The following is an 11,086-nucleotide window of genomic DNA, read 5'->3' on the forward strand; positions in this document are numbered from 1 at the left end:
GTATCTTTGCTTGCATTACCCCCTCATGTATTTCAGTTACATATAAAAACGAAGCTGCATGATCAATCACAAGCAGTCATTACAGATTGTTTTTCATAACCTGTCTAAACTTTTCATAACTTGTTCTATCTGGCAAACATCATAGTGGGGGAGGGGGGGATTAGTATCTTTTTTACAAAATCTATAAAACATACTTGTCATTCTTGTGAGTTATGACAGATAGAATTCTTCACATTCCAAAGCTGGTTGTTATGCATTCCTCCATGTTACTGTGTTAAAGCATTTGGTTTGGAAGGGTGGAGAGAGCCCTTCTTATTTCTTAAATTATAAACAGATTCACTGAAAACTGCGGCAGGTGTTAATACCACCCTTATTCCAATCACTAGAACAGGTCTCGTCCCTGGTGTTTTCCATATTTAAAGACATAAACACTAAAGAGACTCAAATGACCTGTTAGATGATGTATTTGCGTAACCCAGGTACCCAAAGACCCCTGTTCTGGATTTGTTGTTGTTTAGATCAACTGAAGGGACAAAATGAAACCGATTAGAGCATTTATATGGGTTTTTTTTTTTTTTTTTTTTTTTAACACAAGGTGTTTATTTCTTTTCTTCTGATAAATAGTTTTACTAAATTCAATAAATATTTTTTAAGGTGATTGAATGGCCTCTTTATTTGGTACAGTACTTTATATAGGGCCATGAAGTTTGAATTGTTGTAAATGACACCTTTCATGCTCCCAAGAAGTTATAGTTCATACTAATGCCCAAGGTTATCTCTGTTGTGTAATGGGACAGAGACATCATTTTCAGGGCTGCCTTGGTAACATTAACCTCAGATTGTTACTTTAGTATCTTGACCTTGTGTTTCATTTGTATGCTTTTAGTATTCAAGTGGATTAGTGACAATGCTGTAATGATTTCCAGCTACTGCAAGCATGTCATGTGATCCATTAATAGCTATACAGCTAGCAGTATCTGTCTCGTTAAAATTCAAGCAATTTCAAACTGGATATTGACAGGATTTTACAGCACATCTAGACCGGTCAATCCAAATGTCTGTTTTTATTTTTTTTATTCAAACCAAATTGAATGCTGAAAGACTGTATAAATCCATCCTTGTCATATCATTGCATCTTACTGTACGTGGGGGCACTTGATGATATGTTTTCAGTATTACTGTGAAAGTACTGTGTACGTTTTCCTTTTAAAAGACAATGGCTCTATTCAAGGGCATAAGGTGTGGACAACAAGGTTGACACATATTGAGTAATTTGCAGGGTTTTCCGGTTAGGTCTGTTTATCTGCCTGTATGTATTGATGGACATCTTTTCCAAGCTTTTTTTGAGAGATTAGTGATCAGTAATGCAAAGGTGAAGTATTTAATTCGACAATATATTAGGCTAAACTCTTTCTGTACACAAATGTTGTCAGTAGCTGATTGTGGTTTTTATTTGACTAACATGCTGCAAACAATACTACAGTTTTATGAATGGGTCCACTTCTATTCTTAATCACCAGTCCAGTACAGTGTGCCAAGCGTGTCTTAAGTATTCTTTAAATATGAAATGCATGCTTTGCTTACAATTCCCAAATAATTGCTAACAAGAAGGCATCAGCGTTCTTAGGGAAACCTAGGGAAACATTAGGTTGTCCAGGAGTGCTAATCAGGGTCTTTGAAACCAGTCATCGTTATTTAAAGTTCTGGTTGACATGCTGTGATAAAGAGAGAAAGGGTCGATGCTGTAAATCTCCTTCCCGATTAGAAAGGGCGCTGTGTAAGGGGGAAGGTAAGCTGCCTCCCAGAGCTGCCACCTCGGTGGTAGGTGAAAACCGGAAGGTGACCATATTAGAAGGGCCGCGTAGCTGCAAGTACTCAGGACGATTCCATCGCAGTCAGCTGCGGGGCAGCCCTCTATTAGGGAAACCAAGGCGACGCGGTGACTGCGGAGAGGAGTTTGCTGGGTACAAAGGGGAGCAGCTACGGCAAAACCTCCTCTTTGTTTTCAATGTTTCAAATAAGAATGCCAGATGTTATATTCTGTATAGTACACCTGCACTAACTTTTGGTTACCACCCGTAGGACAGAGATCAAACATACATGTTCAGAAAATACTGTTCCAGTAAAAGACCAAACACGTATACTGTTTTCTTGACAGACATCCCCCACAGACTTCAAGCATCCAGATTGATTTAACAGTAAATTATTTATAAGCTGTAGTAAATTAAATTGTTAATTGACAGGTCTGTACAGTATGTGTGCTGGCTTCTCCTGAACCAGAATACAAAAGTCCAGCTGCAGACCTGAATAGCCTCTTATCACACCTGCTTATCCATTATTATTGCTTATATCGCTTTACCCTCAATGAATATGCTGTGCCATTGATGACCAGAGCACTTCTTTGACTTCGAAAGGGGTATGATACTAGTAGGTGCAAATTCAATCACAGTGGCTGCATTGATTGATGTGTCCGTCAAGTGTTTCTGTGAAGGCAAACTGAGCAGAAAACCACCCTGGAAAGCACAACTTTGTTTGCAAACCGGTTCTGACAGATCGAACCTGCAGTCGTGTGCAAAGCAACAGTTACCCATAAGATACATAAGATACAGTGGCCCAAATCACAGTAGCCCTTAAACAATGCACCGGACACACCTGCACAATGCATCGGGAGCTACTTCAGTAGCAGGTCAGTGTAGTGCTGTGTTATGTGATGTGCTATTATGGAAACTTGAATCCCTGTTGATGAGATCAAGCAATACAAGCTATTCAATAAAGTAGATCTGATTCCTTTGTACAGTGATTAAAATGCTTGTTTGGGGGACTGTGGGAAGCGCTGGTATGCACCCATTCTCCACCACTCAAACTGCCCCAAACCGAGATAACAAACTGTTCTGTTTTGCAGAGCGTTTGAAGCAACATTTGAACTACTGCCCTATCTTTTCTGAAAAAGTCAAGGCTCATTGCTTCTTGCAGTCCCAGTTATAGTTGCACACATTCTGCTGAGAAAGGAATATTGTTTCTGAATTAATTTCTCCCGCAGGGGTTTACATGCAGGATCTAGGTCAAAGATCACATGCATGTTTGGTGCCATTGTTGTTATCACCCAGAACCTTAAATTATATGTTTATATATCTTGGGTGGGTAAAAATGGTTGGGCACCCTTGTCCTTTGTTGTGGATGTTTTGGGGGGAAAGCTACATAGTTGCAACTCACAAAACGAAAAGAGGGCTTAGTACCTTTACATCCAACAAGTCTAGGCATTTGTTAAAATAACGAGAACAATACTTGATTAAATCTTGTTTGGAGTGAATTTTCTGATGACAGGGACAGGATCAAGTTTTTTTTTTTTTTTTAAATTGAAAGCTTAGTTAGCCGTTCAGAAGGAGATGCGATGCAATGAAAAGCACATGTTAAAGCAGATCCAGGTTTCATGCAAACCGATTATTTGGGACAAGCACAAAAATGAATAACTTAACCTAGCCTAACTTAACTTAACTCATAATGCTGACTTTTGCCAATCTATGAATCAACCAACGATTATAAATTCTGACATGGGGCGTAAAGAGGGATTCTGTCAATGATTATTTTTGGTATTTAATGCATTTTCATCAGCTGCTGTTTATAATAATGCAGAAAGTGCTGAAAAAAATCTGAAAGGTAAACATCTACCTCCAGACCCAACATATTACTACAGTACAGAAAATGAATTCTTGCAGCCTTCTTGCAATACAACATTTGACCACCCAAAGGTGCTGTATAAATAAAAACAAAGTGATTTAAGCCTCTTCTTCCTCTTCACAAAAGGCTAAGTTATCTACTGGTTCACTGTGGTTACAGGTATTCATATTTTTACTGTGCAGTACAGCAGTTCAACCACTATACTAACGTTGACTGTGGGAAAATCCTATAAACTCTATAGTCACACAACAACAAACCAGTATGACAGCACCTTGACTTCTTAAGCCCCGAATAGGAAGTAAAGATCAAAGCAAAGCCGTGCTTTAAAAAGGGGGGTTCCTACAGTGAGAAATCAAAATGCTAAAAGCGGTTCTAACCTTTTCCCTGACCCATACCACAGATCTGTATGCAGAACTGAGGGCTCGCTCAGTCCTTCTGGCAGATTAAAGGGAATTATTCACTTGTTGTAAAAGGGAGCTTATTTCCATTCCAACGAGCATCACACATGGCGAGACTGATGGCTCTTACAATGCTGCATCATGCCCCGTACAACCAGCGTCAAATTCCCACATCGGCTAACTGTAACGCTTTTCAATCTCTCCGTCTCATGACTCAAGGAGGATGGCATTGAAAGGCTGTGGTTTACTCAAGTGGGACATACCCACAACAGAGCTCTGAACCACAAGCAGGTAATCTTTTACAAGAGCCCATTAGCACTGGAGAAGCAGAAATCAGAAGGTAAGTAACTGTGGGACTAGTTGATCAAAGAGGTTCAGGAAATTGACAGGCTAGGAATTCTGATGAAGCATTCCCATCTGGAAATATTCAACTTGCAGGAGAACACCATTAATTGATAGGCAGTACATTTCCAACCAGATTAACATTAAGACTTAAGTCTTACTTGCAGCCTCCCTTTGAGCTACAACAATTAAGATATGTTAATTAATGTATACTGAACTCAGTTAATGATATGATGGTACTAATCGTAATTACTCCTATCTTTTTGTATTCTTTTTTGGGTTTGTGTTGTTTTATATAAAGTAGCTTCATTCTTTATTTGAAGAATTTACAGCAGTTTAACTCTGCTATTTGTTTAATTTCAAGAGCGTTGATCTTTGAGTCAAAGGACAATCAATGTATAGATTTGGTGGGCAGGGTAGGCTATATGTATTTGAGAACCATGTCTAGTCACCAATTTATATTTCTAGCACAAATATTCAAGCACATATTTGACAAAAGTAGTTTGTGGAGTTAATATGATTAATTAGCTTCATTACAAAGCTGTCTAATGCAAGCAATTGAAGCGGTAAAGTAATTGTTTTAATCACCACTCTATTATAAATGTGTCAGTTATTTCATTTTCTAGTTTTAAGAAGTGTACCTATTAAAACCAGCATGGTTTGCCCTTTTAAAAATGGTTGCAGATTACAAGTGATGAATTGGGCCTTTGTTAATTGTTGATCAGAATTCTTCTCTTTTGATACGAGTATGTCTTCAGTTCTATGTTGGAATAACAATGTTTGTCAACACTTGTCGCAAGCGTTCTTGAAATTGAAAGCTTGGAATCATTTGTCTACTCTGTTTTACAGGGAGTCAGGGATTAAACGTTCACTTGTATTAACCATTTGTGTGCACAATATATAGAGCACCAGGAGGTCATTACTGTATGTGCCAGAACAACATAGCCTGTGCTGCAAAATACTAAAAGCATTCACTTGTGCCTTGTTTTTTAAACAAGCTGCTGAAACACCATGGTCTAACAGTCACAATAAGGGTAAAAACTTTAGTAAAACAGTGTAGTAAAGCATCTAATCCTGCCATGGATTTGTTTGCCACTTATGGTCCATTGGAGGCTAAAGTGGACAGCTTGTGGACAGTGAATCAAGACAACATGGCACAATTTACACCCTCAGACAGCATGCCAGCCGCTCTAAAGGAGCATAATGTTTACAATAAACAAGCAATTCGATTGAACCATGAATACAACTGATCTTTAATAGAGAGACAATGAAGTTAGAATAGTGAAGCGTTGATTCACTGTCATGCCAGCTGTCTTGTTCATTTGGGAATATTCCACTACTTTGAATATAACAGCAAGTACATTTTATCAATGCCAGAATCGCCTGGTTTAATGAACTGCACATGAAAATAGGGATCAGTCATTAATAAAGACAGCTTTATAAAATCACTGTGGCACTGCTGCTCCCTCTGTCTAAGACCGAAATATTTTCCAACAGTGAGAATGTGCATATTTTTATGACATCAACAGCTAGATTATTTTTCTCAGATAATACATTTTTGTTTGCTGAGATATGTTGATATACTAAAACAAAACATACTACACATTATAAGCAATGTCTGACAGTTTGCATACATGCCAACAGTCCCTGTATGGTCGGAACATTCCTGATTTCCTAGCAAATGTCCCGCGTCCCGATGCACAGGAAGAAAGTCTCGATATTTACCCATAGAAAAAAAAAATCACTTATTCTGCTCAGTAGAGTTAATGAAAACCACATGCTGTGCTCTTTGTGCGGCTGACACATCTGCTGATCGCTAACTTATACAAAGGTAAGAACACTGCATTATGTCTATTTTTACTGTCATGGTGGTCGTGTGATGTTGAGTTGGGGGGGGATATGTCATATGATAATGAGTGTTTTTTGTGCACAACCACCCCACTGGTGGAATAGCCTGGACTTGAACCAACAACGTCCAGGCTATGGGGTGCATCCTGCACTCCACACGAAGCGCCTTTACCGGATTATTTAAAGAAACAGGACAACGCTGTTTTCAAGACATTTATTTAACCAGGAGAGTTACCGATTGAGACTGAGGATTCATATACAAGGGGTCCTGGAAAACAATAAAAAAAGACAATTCCCATGTATAAAAAACAATTAGAATGTACCAACAACACAATACAATGCTAAAGTTTGAAACATGTGATTCAAACTTTAGCAGCAGCATAGATATAAGGATAAACTACATATCTAAAATAATCTATTTGTTAATATGCATTGAAGGAGAAGCATTGGCAGAAGGTTCTTGCTTCGTGACACTGTCCCATCTTTAAAGATTTGTTTCTTCCTTTGTGGTCTTATCTCACACCATGCAAAATGCATTGTGACATTACTGCTGGCTTATCCTATGTTTAATCCTCAAGCAGGAATGGTCCACTGTATTTGTAGAGTAAATGACAGGTAGGTGAAATCACTACAAGTGGCACATATTTGTAAATGAAGATGAATGGAATACCATAACTGGCTGATATGCCTACATACCATTCAATGACAAATAGCTCACTTTATGCAGATTGCTTGTGAACCCTACAAACTGCCATTCACTTGCTAGCCTTGGAAAGACAAGTGCTGTTTTAAATCATGCTGAAGGACAGGAAGTAAAACCCAGAGAGGCAGAAATTATCACAAGAAAACCTCCATTCGTGCTTGCAAGGATGTGATGAAAAAACATTTTGTTGAGCATCAGCGATGGAGATGAGGGTTTTATTGCACAGCAGTTTGATCCATTCCAGGTTTTACTACTGTACGAGCTTGATAAGCCACAGCGTATAAGTGTGTCTTATTAAACTCATAGCAAAACCAGGAATGCTATGCAATGGGTCTTATTATCATCCCTGTACATTTTATCAAGTAGCTGGAATAATGTAAAACTATGTGTTTGGGCAATAGCTGTTTGCTTCTGGAGCCTACCAGGGAAATGATGGTCTCTGCTTTAACCATCACTTGTCTATGTGACAAACCCCATGCAATTCATAGTCTCTAAAGAGAAGTCAAAAATTGAGTTGGCATGACGACGACTGCTCCCTCACCCCCTAAAAGAAAGAGTGATTCCTACAGGTCAATCAAGTACTGCATCACAAAAATAATAAAAGCAACAGATACCAAGTTTGTACCTAAATGTGTAACTGTATGAAAGTGTATCCATACTGGACCAAAGGTTCAACTCCCATCATGGCATCTTTGTAAAAAGCACTAATGAATAGCTTTTTTTAGAAAACCTCAATTGCATGTTGTTACTGACAATATCCACCAGGGGGCTCTTGAGTAACATTTATTCTTCAGCATTATTTGCTGAAAATCTTACACTATGACGAGTTGCAATTGTTCACATTAGGCATTCTAATTGTACCGATTTGTATTTGGTCTTGTTCATTCGCATTTTTTAATTTCTTTTAAAAAAAATCAGCAATATTAAAACAACCATATACGGCACAGTTGCATTCCATTTTAAGACAAACAACAGGAACCAAGAACAAAATGTAAATCTGGTTTGAATAATATGTTAATGTTCTGCCAAGCTACTGTAGCTGAGACACAATAAGTCCATCTATTGTGTTTGAAATCTTCTGTTTGTTGAAAGTATCTCAACCCATAAGCCACAACACCCTGGCTGCATTTTAAAACAGGATGGCACTCATAGCAGGATCATACCCCTTGTATTTGCATATAGCAAAACAAATGTGCCTTTCAGCAGTTCAGGAAACGATCAGAAAAGACATTTGGTGGTAGGGTGAGCCTGGGTGGTGCAGTGAAAATGTCTAAAACACTGGTCAAATACATCAGCCTTTGTGTGGTTGAACTCCAGCCAAGGAGCTACTGTACACTGTGAACCAAGTGTTTAGGAAACAAACATCTTGTGCAACCTACCGCTATGACCAAACGTTTTGCATCAAAATTGATATATTTTATTTAACATCATGTAATCAAAGAAACTCCAAAATTATATCGCAAACGTGTACCGAAAGCCATAATAGTACTATACAGTGTTTCATACAACTATATGGGAAACTACAAAGCGGTACGTAATTCAATATGATAACGTAACATTATCCAGCAGGTTTCCATTCGACTTCCTGAATCTAAATTAGTTAATTCTATAGGGTGATGCAAAGCGTTTAGCCAATAGCTATAGACTGAGTGCGCAGTCAGTGCTGGGTACGTGTGACATTGATGAGCCAGAAAACCAGACGTGCCTGTTATTCAGCTCATCTTGTTGCTGTGCTGCATGCATTTACTATGTGAAGGGTTTTGAGGCACTTTTGCTATATCATATTAAAGACGAAGTAATATTGATTCCAATTGAAGTTCTTATTTGTGCATTCAAATCGATCCTGTACTACCTACCATTTATTTTAAACATCACTCAGTCTAATCATGCACGCATTTTCAATTACATTTTAATTAAAAGTACATTTCCTGACCTTTTGTAGTCAAACATTTAATTAGGACATTTAACAGACCATTAGCTGGTTAGTAATAAACACTTAATAGACTGTTAATTGAATGCTGTTGGAGACCGTTCCTTTAAATTGTTGCCACATGTTTGTTACTCGATTTTAATTTCAAAGTGGCCGCCTTGTTCGTTTACAGTGTTTACTGTTTAAGTCTCCACGACATTGAATCACACGTCGAGAAGGGTATCTGAATAAAGTAAATGAAATGTCGTGTTTCTTTCAAATGTTAATTAAGTAAAACAAATGTATCAGGCGTGTCTGGTTTTGACAAGATTATCCATGTTCCCTATTAACCTGAGTTCCTAACCAATAACAGTTAATCAAAAATGCTAACAGTGGGTTTATATTGGTTTATTTCCAGGTCACTATGTGTTTATCTGCATTTTAGCAGCTCTGTTAACGAAAGGTTTGAGACTAAAATCATTTAAAACTGCTTTATTTCTCCTACACCCTGCAAAGATTAAATGCCAGGATGGTAGTTTTAATATGCAAGGACTCCTGCAGTTAATTAAATCCTAATTATTAACCTACTAGAAGCAACACGCAATAACCCAGCTCTCATCCACGGGCTCTGTTCAACTAACCAATCAAAATGGTGGACCAATCATCTTGACAGGAGCGGTCTAATAATATGTTGTTGGTAAAGGATACTAAAGCCTTGTTAAAACAAAGCAAGAGACATAGCGAGGCATGGGAAACTATAGAATGATTTAACATGTTAAACTCCTATCTGGGGCGGAGACTGCACCTTTAATTAACACTTCTTCTTTAAGATAATAAACAGTCATTTCCAGTAAAGCTACACACAGTACAAGAGAAGGGCGCAAATGAACATACTGAGCTGCATACCACTGATTTAATTAGGCTGGAGCTGGCAGGTGGCTTGCTGGTGTGCATTTACACGGTTCCAGCCAGACATTCATTCCCACTAAAGCATAAAGGAGGCTGCAATTAGATTTAACATTGAAAACGTGAATACTGTTTTGCCTTAAAAATGCACCACACTGAACATACTGTACATGCATTTCCTTAATCCTATTGTGCAGTTCTCAAAGAAATACGAGCAGAGAAAGCGAAGGTTAAGTGTACACAAGAACTTGGTATTTAAATGTACCGGTAGCGAACATAACTAATATTGTCATTTGACGATCTGTTCTAAGTGAAAAAGTTCAGATTTAGTGATCTGAAAACCGGTCTTTTCAGAAAACATGTATGTAGACTCGCTGAAAAAAGTTAAAAAAAAAAAAAAAAAAAAAAAACTAATTTGATGCCAGTCAATAGTACACGAGTCTTCTAAACCACAACTTGTTAAAGTTTACTGCACATGTTGATAAGCGCTTACCTCTTATAACCATCCTGTCAATGGAATTTCTCGATTAGACATTATCTGGCTTTTCACCCAACCTGCAACAGTTTCTTCTGAATCACAGCATTGTTTTTTCAGCGCTGGCAATATAATCTGATTTTTAATATAATCTGATGTTATATTACTTTATTAATTTAAATCCAGTTCAGTCCATAACGAGTGTAGCGGTGTACCAGGTTTTTATTTGTCATTTTTAACAATGTAACAATGTTCCTGCTTTGGATTCATGCCTTATGAATAATAGTGTAATGGAAATCATTAATGGAAGCAACAGCAGCCTACTGCTCTTGCTAACTGCGCTGCAATTGCAAACGCGTTGGATTACTAAAATAAAGGTTACATTAACAGCAACTTTAAAAAAAAAAACGTTTTCACTGCCCTGTTACTTGTATGACTCGGCTTATTAGACCGACAGTATTGCCAAACCTTTCCACAAACACATGCAATTTATTAGCAAATGCCAATATACAGTGCATGCCATAAATTGTGTACATATCGTACTGAAAAGAAACTGCAAGCCAGCATCCGACCTCAATTATGCATGCACGCAACACACTGTCTCGTGGAACGCCACCTTGCACCGGTTTCTTTAAATGACTGAAACCACGTGTACGGTTACAGCCTACTGGTGAGACTGATAGCCACATTGTCCAATACAAATGCGCGGACCTGCTCTCGCAACACTACAAATCCAATCATGATAAAGAAAGGCTTGTCCCGAGTAGAAGAAGGCGGGTCTGTTGTTTCAAGTTCAGCTTGTCGGCTTCGCTGAATAATTTCACAAA

Source organism: Polyodon spathula, chromosome 19 (assembly GCF_017654505.1).
Source record: "Polyodon spathula isolate WHYD16114869_AA chromosome 19, ASM1765450v1, whole genome shotgun sequence".
Taxonomy (NCBI): Eukaryota; Metazoa; Chordata; class Actinopteri; order Acipenseriformes; family Polyodontidae; genus Polyodon; species Polyodon spathula.